The sequence below is a fragment of the Ambystoma mexicanum genome, chromosome 11 (genome assembly GCF_040938575.1).
Source record: "Ambystoma mexicanum isolate Mex_15411 chromosome 11, UKY_AmexF1_1, whole genome shotgun sequence".
Classification (NCBI taxonomy): Eukaryota; Metazoa; Chordata; class Amphibia; order Caudata; family Ambystomatidae; genus Ambystoma; species Ambystoma mexicanum.
The window spans coordinates 1,448,188,799-1,448,206,346 of NC_090934.1; the positions used below are offsets into that span (position 1 = coordinate 1,448,188,799).

At 46.3% G+C, this 17,548-nt stretch overlaps 1 protein-coding gene across 1 annotated transcript in view; it reads right to left on the reverse strand.

The window, feature by feature from the left end:
- SV2B (synaptic vesicle glycoprotein 2B) overlaps positions 1-15,571 on the reverse strand; it is a 535,790-nt gene extending 520,219 nt beyond the window's left edge. The window contains exon 1 of the mRNA XM_069625079.1: positions 15,302-15,571. The gene's annotated coding sequence lies outside the window, so the exon portion shown is untranslated. The remainder of the gene's footprint in view (positions 1-15,301) is intronic.
- Between the last annotated feature and the right edge of the window lie 1,977 nt (positions 15,572-17,548).

The window sequence follows — 17,548 nt, forward strand, 5'->3', positions numbered from 1 at the left end:
TTAGCACTCAGATGTTTCTCGGTTAAATTTCTCAATCCCAAGGACATAACATGGACCCAATAATAAGCTCACTTCTCAGTCATAGGGATAGAGTGTGCAGCCACTTCTTTGCCACAATTCTTCTTCACAGGTATACAGGCCCCAGCTCACTGTTGGTACTCCAAAAATGTGGCTAGTATCTGGCCCACTTTTCCTGGATCCACCTGCACTCTGTGCTGGTGGTCCTGTGAAAATGCTTCTCTCTTCACCTACTTCGCCTGCCTCACCCACTGGCCTTTTATCGACCCTGCCTACCAAATCACTCTCTCATTGGGGTCATTCTCGCATTGAATGGGGCTTTGATTCAGACAATCTGCTTAATTATCTTTTTGTGCCCCAGCTGGAGCAGGTTTGTGACTTCCTGATATTATTATTTATTGGTACAAAGTGGAATTCCTGATTGCTGCAGCTGGCACCAGCCTAACATTTCTGTGCATGGATGTCATCCGCCATGCAGTATCCCACAGTGTTTGTCCCTGTTCTGCAGAGCCCTCTTTCTGTATCTGCTCGGTCACATTAGAAATCTTGATAAAGGGCTCCTGTAATGTGTAGGACTTTGCCCAAAATGAACGCCCGGCTCTGTGGCTGTACTCAAATCTCCCATGAAGCAAGCACTGCTTAAGCCCATGGTTTCACTATCACTTTCCACAACATGCATGTAAGAACTGGGAACAGGCTATTTACAAAAGGTCAAGATTGTAACTTTACCTTCTGAGACTTGTGGTTCTGTGGCCACATCATCCAGGCCAGGATAGGCCAGGGAGCTGAAGCAGGGAGTTTTGCTGCATCCACCCTGTACTGCCTCCCGGTAGCTCATGGTTTTAGCCTTTCTGCCCTGGCAGGCCAACTTTCTGGGGCTTCTGACAGTCCTCCAGGTCAAATTGACTTCTTAGCAGCAAGTCCCAGGAAATTCCGAATACACATGTGATCCTTTTAGGACAGCCACTTTAGCTTGTCAGTCCTGCTGCCAGTAGGTGTAGTTACGTGTGCACTAGGTATAAACAACATGGAGATGGATGTGGGACAGCAATCTATAGGTCACAGCAGTTAGACCACTGTCTGTTTGCAACTCAATCCGAAATCCTCAGCGTAACACCTCAGCTGCTCAAAAATGAAGTAAATACACATGTTTCAAAAGGATTAATCATACTGTTAATCAACTGAATGTTCGTTCTGTAGATAACCAACAGGTTCACAAGAGGTTAATTAAATGAATGCAACATTTTAAGACAAGGAATGAAACTTTTTGTAATTTTGTCTCATAGAATAAAGTGATTTCTCTGAGGCATAATTGAAAGAGACAAAATAGGTTTTACATTTGTCTCCTCCAGAAAATTGGTTACATCCGATGGAATAAACCTGGATGTTGTCTATAGATCATAAACACCCCCAGAGGATTCCTGGAGCTTTTATCCAAAAGGTGATTAATCAAGCTTACAGTGATCTTGACTAAATTTCAAATATTTGTATTTTAAGCCAACATTTACAAGTTTTTTCATTTGCGTTTTCTTTTTGTCAAATTGCAGCAGTCATCACAATAGAGTACCACCTGATGAAGAGTATTGTAACTCGAAATGCATTGGGTTTCCCATTAAAGTAGAAACTGTGAAGAAAAAGCAAACGTTCTGAAATTCATTTTTCTTGATAAATGTTTGTTTGAATACTTAGGTTATTAAAATAACTTTGAAATTGCTTCAATGTATACATTTAAAACTCTACAGAGTAATTATTTGGCTGATATCCGGCCTTTGATAGTGTGCAGGGGACAGGAACCGTTCCCACATCTCTGGGCACTTTGTTTTGTATTTCATATTTGTACGATCCATGTGCCAAGACCAGTGTTTCTCCCCTGCACCTTATGTTTCATATTTAATCATTTAAGATTACACTACATATTGGGTAAATACCAAAGGTTTGATATCTCAAAATAGGTGTGCGTTGTTAACGTCTCTGTTTGTCACGATCAGAAAAAAAGCAGTTCCCTGAAAGTGTTTTTTTTTTTTATATTCCACTGAATTACTGGAAAGTAAATTTTGTATATGTGGCAGAATTTCCACGTAGAATGGAAATGGGCGAGAAACAGGATAGTCTTCAAGTCCAAAGTGGAGAAAATTAGATTGAAGCACAAATTAATTTGCTCCAAAACAGACATACAGGCAAGAGACAGTGTGATTGGGGAAGCTGATACACCTGGAAACTGTACAAATACACAGCTAAAAATATGTTCAAACCTGGCAAAACATAAATGAATTAAATAAGCAACTCCCAGACTTGGCACTTCACCATCAGCAGGACAAATGAGAACTTGGGTAGTTGGCAAGCTTGGAAATCCTTCACAAACCCTTTAAAAACCTAAGCAGGTCTTCATGCAGGACTCGATTAAAACCTGTTGAAGCACAAGTAAATTTACACCAATACCAACTCCCAGGCTAGGCCCTTTTCCAGCAGCAGGAGAAATATATTTTATTTCACTGAAAATATGACCAAATACCCTTTTCCTTTAAGGAGTTTCCATTGAGAGCCAGAAGGACCATGGAGACTGCCGTGCACTTGAGTGTGTGTGGCAATTTTGAGGTGTGCTTATGCTAAATGTATTCATCATTTCAAAAGAGGTAAGGGAACATTGTATAAATTCCAAACACGGAAGTGGTCTGTCAACATGATATTCTTGCTGAATCACTCTCTGATATAATATGATTGGCGCAAATATTACCCAGAGGTTTCTAAGCGCGGACTCGGGGATCAAACCTGTGTTGCTTCGTGTCGTCTTGCTTCCAAGGTGAGCATGTTGCTCCTGAGCTATCCTCCCGAGACGATCCATCTCAGGGTCAGTAACTATGCAGGTGCCGGATACCTGCTAGGCCTTCCATTTTAATGATAGAGATTTGGATTCACAACATGGCACATTGGAGCAGGCCTATTCAAAATGGCCCTTTTGCAACTAAGGGTGTTTTCTAAGATTCTGCAAGAAGGTGATTTGCATCTGCATACAAAACAAAAGAAGACTTTTCAGCTCAACTGTTTTTGCTTGGCAACCTTCCAATCTCAGTGTCTCAGTGATCTGGTTGTCGCGTCTTATAAGAGTATGACGGTAAAAAGCCAAAGACCGCTTATTCTAGTAAGTCTCAAGATACTCTATTAACCCCTTAAGTGCCAAGGACGAGGTATCTCGTCCTTGGGATTACCTCCCCAGTGCCAGGGACGAGATAGCTCGTCCTTGGCACCTAAGGGGTTAATGAAGGAAAAAATGTTAGAAGGCTTTGCATGGTGAAATACCGAAATCACCAAAAAAGGCCTTGGCACTGGGGGGAAACCCCATGGCAGTAGACAAGCGTCAAAAATATTTGTCAGCAGCACTATTTATTGTCCATAGAATGGTGCCCTTTAGATGACACATGTTTCGGCTATAGGCCTTTTTCAAATCAGTTTTACAAAGGTAGCGGGCGCCCCTCTCTCGCAAGAACAGACATGATAACCTGTTCAGTGGTTATTAACCACTTGAGAGTTCGCAGCCCTGCTTTTACTCACTGTGCCTTTCACAGATGGGAAATATCCATTTGCATATCAGTCTTTGTCCTGCCCAGGGGCAGTCCAGCACCGAAATACAATGGCAATTCCAATCTAAACGAGGGTACCACCAGCAACCCCATACACGTGTTTCACCTTGTTGGGGATCATCAGTGAGGTGAAGCTGATGCCTCTCTAAGCACAGTGAGAGGGAGACCACGTCTGGTTGCCCCCAGGAGACCTAGGGTTACCAATCCCAGGCTCCTTAACAAATAGTTTTACAAAGGTAGCGGGCGCCCCTCTCTCGCAAGAACAGACATGATAACCTGTTCAGTGGTTATTAACCACTTGAGAGTTCGCAGCCACTGCTTTTACTCACTGTGCCTTTCACAGATGGGAAATATCCATTTGCATATCAGTCTTTGTCCTGCCCAGGGGCAGTCCAGCACCGAAATACAATGGCAATTCCAATCTGAACGAGGGTACCACCAGCAACCCCATACACGTGTTTCACCCTTGTTGGGGATCATCAGTGAGGTGAAGCTGATGCCTCTCTAAGCACAGTGAGAGGGAGACCACGTCTGGTTGCCCCCAGGAGACCTAGGGTTACCAATCCCAGGTTCCTTAACAAATAGTTTTACAAAGGTAGCGGGCGCCCCTCTCTCGCAAGAACAGACATGATAACCTGTTCAGTGGTTATTAACCACTTGAGAGTTCGCGAGAGAGGGGCGCCCGCTACCTTTGTAAAACTATTTTTTAAGGAACCTGGGATTGGTAACCCTAGGTCTCCTGGGGGCAACCAGACGTGGTCTCCCTCTCACTGTGCTTAGAGAGGCATCAGCTTCACCTCACTGATGATCCCCAACAAGGGTGAAACACGTGTATGGGGTTGCTGGTGGTACTCTCGTTCAGATTGGAATTGCCATTGTATTTCGGTGCTGGACTGCCCCTGGGCAGGACAAAGACTGATATGCAAATGGATATTTCCCATCTGTGAAAGGCACAGTGAGTAAAAGCAGTGGCTGCGAACTCTGAAGTGGTTAATAACCACTGAACAGGTTATCATGTCTGTTCTTGCGAGAGAGGGGCGCCCGCTACCTTTGTAAAACTATTTTTTAAGGAACCTGGGATTGGTAACCCTAGGTCTCCTGGGGGCAACCAGATGTGGTCTCCCTCTCACTGTGCTTAGAGAGGCATCAGCTTCACCTCACTGATGATCCCCAACAAGGGTGAAACACGTGTATGGGGTTGCTGGTGGTACTCTCGTTCAGATTGGAATTGCCATTGTATTTCGGTGCTGGACTGCCCCTGGGCAGGACAAAGACTGATATGCAAATGGATATTTCCCATCTGTGAAAGGCACAGTGAGTAAAAGCAGTGGCTGCGAACTCTCAAGTGGTTAATAACCACTGAACAGGTTATCATGTCTGTTCTTGCGAGAGAGGGGCGCCCGCTACCTTTGTAAAACTATTTTTTAAGGAACCTGGGATTGGTAACCCTAGGTCTCCTGGGGGCAACCAGACGTGGTCTCCCTCTCACTGTGCTTAGAGAGGCATCAGCTTCACCTCACTGATGATCCCCAACAAGGGTGAAACACGTGTATGGGGTTGCTGGTGGTACTCTCGTTCAGATTGGAATTGCCATTGTATTTCGGTGCTGGACTGCCCCTGGGCAGGACAAAGACTGATATGCAAATGGATATTTCCCATCTGTGAAAGGCACAGTGAGTAAAAGCAGTGGCTGCGAACTCTCAAGTGGTTAATAACCACTGAACAGGTTATCATGTCTGTTCTTGCGAGAGAGGGGCGCCCGCTACCTTTGTAAAACTTTTTCAAATCAGGGCATGTTCACTTGTTCATTAGTCCTCTTTGGTTTAATATGCTCTATAGTGATGATGGCTTAACTCCCAGCTCGATTGCAATGCTTTGTCCTCCGCGTCGGCGCTCTTCGTGATTGCATGTGCATTCCCGCCTTGAAGCCATCACTGTCATTCATCCCATTGTCTAGATGTATAGTCTAGCCATATGGATCAAATCCTCTCTTAGCCTGCTGGTTAACATTAAAAAAGGCCCTTGCTTCACTTAGAACCATTGTAATTGTTTATTTATAAGGCACCTAATACCAACCAGTGGCTTCTAAGTGCAGGATCGGGATTCAAACCAGTGTTGCGCCCCGTTGTCTTGCTTCCAAGACACGCGTGTTGCCCCTGAGCTATCCTTCCTCCCATTTTTCCGCACATCTCTACGAACAGGTTGATAGGATGTTTTCTTCCCAAAAACACATCTAAAAACTGGAGAAGATTTACTCAGAAGAAACCAGGAGAATGCTAACATTAAAACGATGTATACCGAAGCATTTATTTTCTAGTACCTTCAAAATTGCAATTCATCACTGTGGAGTTTCTGTAATATTGCCCCATATATGATAATGTTTTGCCATTTATATAGAGCTTTTGCCAAAACGCTGTACATAGAACATATTTACATACTATCATCATCTCAACTGAAGTTGGTACCCATGTATTGACTTCGGAAGGATGAAAGACTACATTGCCCTTGCCGGGATTCGGACCTGCGACCTGCAGATCACCCATATATTGCAGCAGCGAGCGCTCAACCCGCTGAGCTATTTTATGGGCATATATTTGACAAAACCATGCTACGATCGAAAGTTTTTCCATGATTAGAACAGCAGGCAGATATTTGATTGAATCAGAAGAGATGCATACCAACAGAGTTTGCTCTGGAACATACTACAAAATGTCAAGGGGGCAACTTGCAAAAGTGTGGGGGTGCAATGAGCTTCCAGAGAGGTGCAAAATGTCTTAGGCTGATTACAGTCGGGTAACAGTGCGGCAACCCAGGAACACAAGGGATGCATGTTATGCCCGCCCCCGCTCGTGCTACAGCGCAGTGAGAAATCATTGGAAGGGGGCTCGGGTTTTGTGTGTAATTCATTAGAACGCTTTCCTCTCTACTAAATAGAATACAGAACGAATTATAAAAAATAAATGTGAAAACGGCGATAATCTGCAACGGTGCAGCCAATGCACTGTGCAGTGTGTGACGCCGTTTCCATTTTACTAGGTGTGGAACCCAACAGGGACAGTGGCATCTCAAACCACAATGCGGATTAGAAATCAAAGCACCGAGCAAAAATAGAACACGGTGTCACCTGCTCTACTCTGAGCGGGCGGCGCAGTCTTCGTTGCTCACGTACTCACGTGACCCGGCCTGCCCTCCCGCCCACGGGACGACGCAAACGTGCCGGCGTTATGCACGCGCGCAATGAAGAACGTGCCCTTGGGAGCGCTTGATGAATGAAGTGAGTGCCCAGGTAAGCGGCGAGTGCCACAAATCCGCGAACATCCGAGTGGAATTTAAGGGAGTCATTTTGATCTTTTCGGAATTTCCCAAAAAAGGGTCAGTCAGTTAATTCCCCTGATTTTTGCTCTGGTCACCAATAATGAAATGAGCTGTAAACAAAGTACAGCAGGTAACCGATTTGTATTGCAGCGCACTGCTCTTAGAAATCCCTTCCCGCCACGGGGCAAAGCGCAAGGGCAAAAGATGCACCCGCATTTCACAACTCAAAAATTGAATTCTGAGGAGTTGGTGGTACATACATGTAACGCAACATAAATAATAGTTCAAGCCGCTACAACGCAATCAGGCATTCTAGCAAATGGCCCCTTTATTTTAGAATCCTCTTGGCTAATCCTAGAGATTTTGAGCGCATCTGCATTGCACTTGGAAACTATTAGCATAAAAAAAATTGCTAACAGCTCAGAATGGGGCTCATTATACAACATTTACTAGCTGCCCAAATGTAAGCTAAAAATTGCCATCAGTTGCTTAACGCCTGGAAGAGTGGGATTATTGAAAGTAAACGCATGCCACCCGCCGGTATGGGCCCGCTCCCGGTCTTTTCCCCCTGGCAGACAACGGCATGGATGGGCAGAAATTACTCGACCGGGGGGGGGGGTGGGGCAGGGGGTGAGGAGAAAAATGGTACCCTGCCTCGCGGGTGGGAGCCACTTTCCTTCTCTCCTGTGTAGAGAGGAGAGTCCCCTGCCTTCCCATCACACTCACACTGCAGGTCTCAGCAAGAATTGCAGTTGCCACCAGGGGTGTTGCTAGGTTTGTAAAACATCCGGGGCTACGCTAATGCCGGGACTGTCGGGACTCTAGCCTTTTGGTTGTAGCCCCTGAGCTTCTATCTGTGGCTACAGCCAAAAGACCCAGAGCTATACCCCCCGTCCCCCCATATCTCCCCACCCTAGCGACACCTCTGGTTGCCACACATGAGATACACCCAGTTTGAGAAAATGTTGTGAATTTGCTCCCAGCAACACCAGCTCTGCAGTACTGAGTAGACATTTTGAGGTGGCAGTGCATGAAGGCAAGCCGGCTGAGCATGCAACCTCCCCCTCAGCAGTAATGCAGCCCACCTGCTATGCGACTAGATGCTCCAGCCAATTGACTTTATCCTAAAGGCTTCTTGAAACCACCAGGTTTACATATCCGGTGCTATTGATCACCCAGCAGTAGCTCTGCTTGATGCCTGGTGGCCTGCCACCGCCCTTCCTGTAATGGAAGCTAGGGTGTTCCTGGTGACATCTATGTGAAATAAGCTCCAGTAATCACAGGGCAAGGGACTCAATGGGCTACCAATGGGAGTGCTCCCAGGTAGGTCAGTTTCAGGCTCTGTTGATTGGTGGTGGCGCTTCCTCCTGGTGCAAAGGGAAGCTGGGAATCCCTTAAATCGTCTCTGCTCTGGACCATGCCGGTCCCTAGTGATTTCCTCATGACCTTTGTCATACGCATGTCTGTTTGCGGTACACATGTCTTTTTGCCGTACAAGGTCACTTTGCACTGCAAAGAGATGCTTTGCATTATGACGAATCAACTTCCGGGGCACCAGTGGTCCAGGGATAAATATCGGTTTCTAAACCATCAATCATCCCCAAACCTCTACTACACCAGAAGGGATCCAAATAGATTGGAAACACAAGTAAATTATAAACCTCCTTGTCCAATTTTGGTAACGTGGACAAAATGGCAGGCTTATCTCTGCAAGGTCGTGGATCGTTGGTTAGTTGCAACACAGCAAAAAAACAATTATTACCCAAGTCAAAGTTGTATAGAAATATATACTTTATTATTATTATTACAACAGACAGTTCTAGCACAAAATACAGCCCACCCTGTAAAGGAACACAGAGGACAGACAGTTTCACGAAGTAAATGGATGCACTCTGGATACTGACAGGAGTGCAGTCGGTAAAGCAATCAGTCTTAACTGTTCAAGGCAATTTTGTTTCAGCACCAAGTGAGCAAGTGGTCGTTAATGTTACTAGGGGCCTTCGGAGAAGGACCACCGAGACAGAACCACAATGTACTTGGTGCTTGAGATGATCTTGATGCTCGACAGTGTCGAGACAGTTCCAGGATAACTTGCAGCTCCTGCGACAGAGTTCAAGGCAGACGACAGCTGCGGGTATCAGGCAGCAGGCAGTTCGTCAAGTGAGGCTGGACGGATGGCTGCAGGCTGACCTACATGGTGGCTCAGGGTCATGAATCATTGTCTCTGTGCTGATTTTCAGATCTGGAACGCTGGTCGAGGTGTCTCAGATGGCTTTAGTGACTGCAGTGTGACAACAGTCATTGGTGCAATCAGTCGCGATTCAAGGGCTCGACTGTCTTGAAAATGTCCTTAAAAGATGGGCACTGGTTGATGCTTGTTGTTGCACTCCTCTTAGCTTCTTCGCAAGGCTCATGTCGCCCTTTAAGGAGGACGGCACAAAGCTGAGGAGAGTGTTTGCAGGCAACAGCCTTGTCCTTTGTTCATAGACTCTCTGGAACTTACCACCTAGGAAGCTTGCTGGCAGAACATAGCAGGGCACGCTGTGTGCTGGCAAGTTACCGGTCCGGCGCTGGTGTATGGGTCCTCTAAGTCCGGTATCTCCCTCTGTTCCCTGGGAGATGTTTAGGGGAGGGATCTTGCTCCCCTCTTCGAAATCCTGGCCTTCCTTCAGCTGTAAGGCAGACTGTACCTTCAGCCAGGGTTCAAATGAGTACTTCTTTTTACTCCTTTCAAAGTCGTTGGATGATCTGCCAAAAGAGGGGCTCAACCATCTTTCAAAGCCAAATGGGCCCCAGTGATTGATGCAGGCTTAGCCTACTTAAGGAACCAGTCCTTGGTCCCCACCAACAATTTTCTGTTATGCTTGAGGTCATAACCAGAGTGCTTAGCAAGAGGAAAGGTAACGGGTGACAACATGTACTACTAAGTCCCGCCCGTCTTCCTGTCTGTTGTGGATCAAAGTGTCTCTCTGGTTAATTGAGCCCTCTGTGGCTCCTGATCAAATCGCAAGTCTCCCTTGATGTTTATGGCAAGAACAGACTTTCTGTCTCCATCAATTCACATACTTCTTTCCTCTGAAAGGGAGTCTCCCTGCAGGGGTTTCCAACTGTAAACAGTTATCCCAGACATACCATTCATTGCCCTTCATACATAGACGTGGGAGCTAGCTTCAAGTTGACACATTGCATATCAAAGAGGTGTTGGGATTTCCTGTCCCCTTTTGTCAGTTCTGCAATCAGTCCTATCGCATGCCTGTTTCAATTAACTCTCATTAGCATGCGCTGCCACCAACAGAACTTAGACAATAGAGAGGGCAGAACCGTGGAGCCTTTGATATTTTAATTAGGCTGGCAATGGCCGGAGGAAGGTGTTGCCTTCCCCCTTACTGAGATGCTTTGATGTACCTGTGGCTGTCCCATTCTATCTAAATATAACAGGAAGCACTGTGTCTGTAGGCTGTGTCCCCCCGGAGTACACTTGACTGTGTGTTTGCTGAGCAGCAAGCATAGGAAAATGTGTGTGGATTAGCCCAACATATTTTCTGAGCTTGATCTCCCATCATTCATTTTAGTTGCAAAACGTTTTTTAAAAGCCCAGACGAGCACACACTCCCCGTACGCATGGTCGAATTCCTCACATGCACTGATCCATGAATCAGGGTGGAGCAGTGCAAAGTGTCTTTTTGCAGTGCAAAGTCACTTTGCACGGCAGAAAGACACTTTGCACTGTTCCATGAATCAGGGTGTTTGTTGGCAGTGCAAAGTCACTTTGCACCAGTGAGAGGTCATTTTGCACCGTGCAAATAATTCCATGAATCAGGCCCTTTATGTTATCAACCTGTGGAAAGGTGCAGGGGAGGGGCACTTCTGGCCAAACAAAAAGTCATGCATGCAGAAATGACGTTAGGCATAGTTGCGTGCTTACACATACAATGCAAATGTGACTAGCCCTATGGTACAGCACCAGAAGCTCTTGAGTGTACATTATCGAAGGGTAAACTGTTAAGTCTTGACTACCCAAGGATTAATTTATTAAAAGTTTATATGATGTGTGTATGCTTAATCCATGTTCAGTTTGTTTGGTGTTTACCATAGAGACAGCACAAGGAATTGATTGCTGTGTGCATTTGGTTTTTATTTGTTTTCATTATTTTTGACACTTCCTCCACATAGGGTTTTGGTAATGACAAAATAAGCCAGAAATTCACAATTTTCAAATATTCGAAAGGTTCAAAAATGTCACTGAAAAGCAGATAAATGCAGCATTTTTATTCAAAATGCATTTTTGTTATAGAGTGGGCTACCATGCATCGGATGACCGCAGCTCCTCGTGAAACACTCACGACTTGGTGCAGCACTTCTTTCTGTAAATATCTGCCTATGCATTTACTTGAAAAGCAAGACTGGGGACTCAATCACTGGTATCATTTTAGAATATTACTTTCATGGCATTTTTGAAGTCTGCATAGTGGCTGGTGGATTTACAATTGTGTGTCACTTTATTTTGTTTGTTCAACTACATCTATCTATATATATAAAACAAAATCGTGTTTATTTGTGGGTTTGTATGTGGTGCTGATCTTGGGGACGTAACTCCTCATGAACAGTGAGGTTTGGTGTCATGTATTTTGCATGGAATATTCTTTATTTCATTGCCGGATTAATGCAACTATTTCTAGCTCGATAGGTCATCCCGTTCCTGAGATAATTAACTTTTTAAAATGTGTTGACATAACGTTGTATGGTGTTCCGCACGCCATCTATTGGTCATTTATAGAAAGTGCTCCTTGTCGTGCTGTCTGTGCTGAAATTGTCTTGCATTTTTGTTGTTTTCAATTTTTTTAGAAGAGAGTGTGTCTTTCTTTTCATTGATTTCTTTTTCAAAAAACTCAATACATATTAATTTCACTAATTAATAGAACACCAAATTGTATTTACCTCCGAATTCAATTCTCACATGAATATCATATTTGTATGCTTACTCTGATTATTTGCAGTGTGTGTTTAGCAGCGACAATTGCCACCACTGCAAACAACACTGCAAATAATCAGAGTAAGCATACAAATATGATATTCATGTGAGAATTTACATCGGCGATAAATGAAAATGTGGTCTTCAATTCATTAGTGAAATTAACATGTATCACCTTTTACCTTTGTGGCAAGCAAAAATATTTGTTCATCTTTTTCGGCGGAATATGAAAAACAATCTGAGAATGGACATCCCGGGCGAAGCCGGGTACTTAGGTTCGTTCTTAAATAGATTCCACCTTTTATAATTTATTCATATTTGCCTTACTGTATTTGTTTAGCATGAACTTAAATCGACGGGTCAATAACAAAATTCATAAGGGATCCATACCATGCTATCCAATATCATTGAAGGTATATTGTGTTGTAGGCGAGAGAGCAATATACATTAGTTATCATAGCAGCTCCAGGATATTGTTGAAGGTATATATTGGTGTCGTAGCTGGGAGAAACAAGATACAGCAGCTATCAGCAGGCTGCAGCAGGATATGGTGGAAGGTACACATTTGAGTTGCAGGTGAGAGAGCAGGATACAGTAGTTATCATAGCACGCTGCAGGACATGGTTCAAGGTATGCATTTGTCTTGTAGGTGGGAGAAACAGGATACAGCAGATATAGGCTGCAGGATATGGTTGAAGGTATAGTGTAGGTGTGAGAGCAGTATATATTAGTTATCAAAGCAGGCCACAGGATATGGTTGAAGGTGTACATTTGTGTTGCAGGTGGGAAAGCAGGATGCTGTAGGTATCATAGCAGGCTGAAGGATATGGTTAAAGGTGTACATTTGTGTTAAAGGTGGGAGAGCAGTGTACAGTAGTTATCAAAGTAGGCTGCAGGATATGGTCAAAGGTGTATATTTGTGTTGTAGGTGGACGAGCAGGATACGTGTGTTATCATATCAGGCTGCAGCATGATATGGTTTATGGTATATATTTGTGTTGAAGGTGGGAGAGCAGGATACAGTGGTTATCATAGCAGGCTGCATGATGTGGTTGATGGTGGGAGAACATGATACTGTATTTATCATAGCAGGCTGCAGGATGTGGTTAAAGGTGTACATCTGTGGTATAGGTGGGAGAGCAGGATACAGTAGGTATCATACCAGGCTGCATGATGTGGTTGATGGTGGGTGAGCAGGATAGGGTAGATATCCTGGGATAGGTGGGAGAGAATGTTACAGCAGTCATGAAGACTTATAATTTTCCAAATGTTGGGTTGAGAAAGGGGGAAGGAATTATCTTTGTATGGTGGGGAAGTAAACAGTGGGCTTCATGGATCACCAGTTAGATGGAATCTGAACAGGTGGGTATTTAGTTATTTTCTGAAGTGCGGGGGGGGGGGAGTTCGTGCAAGTCTGAATTTTAGGGAGTGTGTATTCCAGACAGTAGGAGCGCAGATCCAGAACACTTGCTGCCTGGCTTTCTCTTTGAGAACCTTTGGGATTGCAGTGGGCACCAAGGTGGCATGCCAGATGGTTCACAAGCGTCCAAGCAGGGCCGACCTTAGAGCAAGGCCATCCAGGCGACTGCCCGAGGCCCGGGGGCGGAATAACAATGACAGCAACAGTAAATACACAATTGTGGTCCTACTAGGCCTTGTGACATTCGGACGTGGAGGTGCCATTAGCCCGCCGCCACACCCGCTCAGGGGTAGTCTTTCAAGGTCCACCCGAGCTGGCGTGGTGGGAGAAGGCGTGGCAGCTGCCCTATTGAAATTAAATGTGCTGCGCCTTCAGGAGTGGGGTGCATTTAATAACAATAGAGCGCTGATGCTTCTGCATCAGCAACTGTGAAAAATGGTGTGCTCGCCCTGCATGACCAGGGGCACGCAGAGGGAAGGGGCATTTTTTGCTTTGCTGCCTAGGGCGCTGCCAGCCTGCGCCCAAGGGTGAACAGTTTCACAGCGCGATATAGGGCTTTTTAAATGTACATTACTGTGAACTTTATATACCACCCCCGGCCCCCACTACACCCCCACTCGTATTTCCGTTGTTCATCCACTGGAAATAGTTACTGCAATCTTCCATAAGTCTTAGCTGGACCTTGATGGAAACCATTCGAATTTAATAAAGATCAAAATCAAACATGCAAACCGAATACAAAGCAAAATCCTAAAATAAAAGCCCGAACAGGCCTCCTATGACCACACCATACTGCCTTCGCCTAATTTGTGAGAAGAGCTGAACAATTCCAGAAACAGGTGACAGAGTAGGTACAGCAGGTGACCCCATATCGGCTGCTTTTAGACGGTCCCGGGCACTAGACCCCCTGCAGCGAGAAGGGCTGGCCTTCGCAGGGAGCAGCCACACTGCGGATCCACGGACTCGGCCCATCACCTGAGCGGCCGAGTCCGCGGATCTGCGGCACCGGTGACATTTGCAGTGGCCAAGCGCCACTCGCAAGGTCACTGGAAGGGAGGGCGCTCGCCCTGACTCACCCTAACATCTCCCCTCCCCCCGCCCGCCCCGCTGCGATCACTGCAAGCTTAGTTAGGAGACGAACATGAACATTAAGGCAGGGCGCCGACATCACCTTGCTGCAAGTGTCGTGCCAGCTTGCGGCTCGCTCCTGCCGCAGCACCCTCGCTCTGATACGCATGCAAATGTCCGCAGCTCAACAATACAGGTCACCTGAATAAAAGGAGTCAGCGTCTTGCATTTTTTGCAGATTTTTTTAACACACTATTTTGAAAACTTCTGGATCCCTGCATTTCGTGCAGGCTGCAATATAACCTTGGGCATAGACCACCCGAATTTGCTTTACGCCACTGTTTCCCGCAAACTGCAGCCTAAAAATGCTAAAATACATATACACAAATACAGTCATTTTCCGATAATTAAATATAATATTTGCCCAGTTCTCCTGCTGCTTAGTCTTTCCCCTTTGATTGAAAAGTTATTCTGCAATGAAACTTGGGCAGCTGTATGTTGTTACGCCAATCCTCCGGCTTTTTAAAAACTACCAGAGACTCGACTATGGGTCTGGCCCGTTATTCGCGGAGTGATGTCGCGAGGGTGACTGCACTTCTTGGCAGAAGTGCTGATGGGGTCGTGAGCCTGCAGCACTTTAGTAAAATGCGGCCATATGAGTAGAGCACGCGACCGCCCGGTGCTTAAATGGGTCATTATCGTGACAGTAGAGCCCGCCGCCCAAGGCACGCCTGACCGGAGCAGAGGGGTCCAGACACGACCCCTCTCTGACCGGCCCCCACCCTCTGCACCCTGGGCACGTGGACGTTGGAAGCCTCCTGGGTGATTCCCACCCCTTCTGCAGCGTAGGCACCTGCAATAGTTGGATACGCCGATAAAGACCCCTGAAAGGGGGGGGGGGTGATGCCCTCCAGCCGTGTGGTGCCCTACCTGAAGTGAGAGTGGTTCGCCTTCCCTAGCCAGCATCCATCCGTGCCAGGGGAGCAGCGCTTCGAGCATGGGGTGGCGGCCGGACGCCAAGCGCAGCCAGCCGCAGACTAAGTGCAGGGCTCTCCCTGGTGCGCGCAGTTCATTCCGCGGCAGGCAGCGCATCCAGGCAGGCCACGGGCATGGGCGAGTCCATAAGGCAGGCTAGCAGGAGGAGGAAAACAAGCAGCAGGAGCCAGGGGAGGCAGGGAGCAGCAGAGCAGATGGGCGGGGGAGGGGGGAGGGAGGGGGGGAGGGGGTGGAGGATGCAGGCGAACAGGACAGATGTGTTGCCTCGAAGGTAAGGAGGCGAGCGAGGATGCTCAGTGGAAAGAGGGCACGGGCAGTGTCTGTTCACTGTGCCAACTGGCAGCCCACCCCCCGGCTTCCTTCTCACCCTGATGCAGTTGCCGCCTTTGCTGGAAGCAAAAACTGTACTCGAGGCCCCGCCCATATTTTAGAGCCCCCGCCTCTTGGCGCACACCTTTTAGAGCTTTGAAAACTCTAAAATTGCAAGGCATGGGGAGAGAAATAAATCATGCTTGCAGTTATTTTTTCAATGTACCTATATTTTTTTAAGCAATATTCATGAATACAATTAAAAATAATGTGGAGGCGGAAAATGACATTTCAGTAAATTAAGTACCATTTATTTTGTGTCTTAGTAAAGATAAACATCTGATCTGGTTTTGATAAGATTGGATCCAATGACTGTCAAGCTGCTCACATTTTAACCAGATGTGCATCAACAACTTGTCGATCTTGCCAGGCGGATAGACGACACTGATCATTGAATTTTTATTCATCTGAGTAGTTTTAAAGCGGCTTTAAAAACATTCCAGTAAAGTTTATTTGAGGCTTTGAAAGCCTGTGAGTCCTTGGAACAGCTCAGTAGGCGAAGAGCCTGCAGCAGAGCTCTAGATACAGGTTTCACATTTAAGACTGCAGCAGGCACACTCACCCACCACACCACCTTTCATAAAGAATCTCACAGGAAGAAAAGGTGAGAATTATTTTTTAACGCTTTTATAAAGCGCACACCTAAGAACAGAGTAGTGTGTTGCAATTTCTAAGACACATTGCCATTATTGATCAACCAAATTAGTTTTATAGGAGCAAGAATGGTTCGAAGCTAGTCTATAACCAGAAAAGTGATGGGTGGAAGGTTTTGAATTAATCTGAATCTCTGGCAATGCTCCGGGCAACCGTCCACACCACCTTTTTTAGCCCGCCCACGTCATTGTAAAAGGGGTCCAGCCATATGCAAATCAGCCAGGTATGCTAACTGCTAAACTGCCATGCCAGGTCCCTTCTGCACGGAAACACAAGCAACCCCGGACATGTTTCGGCCTTGTTGTGCCTCCTCAGTGCGGTGCAGCTTAAGCATATCTAGCATTCAACTGGCTCTTCCCAAACCCTACCAACATTTTAGGGGTATCGAGCAGTCATGAAATCCGGCCCGATAATATTTTCCACTAGAATCGTATTCATTTCATCAGGTGAGATAAGAGGCCGAGCCAGGTACACTGACTTGCAACTGACTTGTCCCAGTTCCTCCAAGTCTTTTACAGAAACTGGCCAGTTCTTTTTTTTATCTATGTTGTTGCAATATTATAGCTATCTTGCTGCCTTACCCTATAATCAGACCCCCTTCCCCAGCTAAAAGCAATTTCGTGATGGCTACATATATTGCAAAATCTGCCATTTATAAAATACAAATAAACACAAGAGCTGTATTTTGTAAGGAAAACAGTAAAAAGTAGTCACCTTATGAGAGGGCGGGGGAGGAGAGAAAGTTTCGGCAAGAATCAGAGAAGGAGCGGTGTGTCAGAGGGGGAGTGGAGGGCCAGTCAGCAGAGAGGGAGTGGTTCGCCATAAAACAGAGAGGGAGCAGTGGGCCAAAGGGGTAGGAGTGGCAAATGAAGCAGAGGGGGAACAGTAGGCCAGAAAGCAGAGAGGGAGCAGTGAAGCAGAGAGGGAGTGGTGAAGCAGAGAGGGAGCGGTGAAGCAGAGAGGGATCGGTGAAGCAGAGAGGGAGTGGTGGAGCAGAGAGGGAGCAGTGGGCCAGAGAAGGAGCGGTGAAGCAGAGAGGGAGCGGTGAAGCAGAGAGGGAGCAGTGAAGCAGAGAGGGAGCGGTGAAGCAGAGAGGGAGCGGTGAAGCAGAGAGGGAGCGGTGGAGCAGACAGGGAGCAGTGAAGCAGAGAGGGAGCA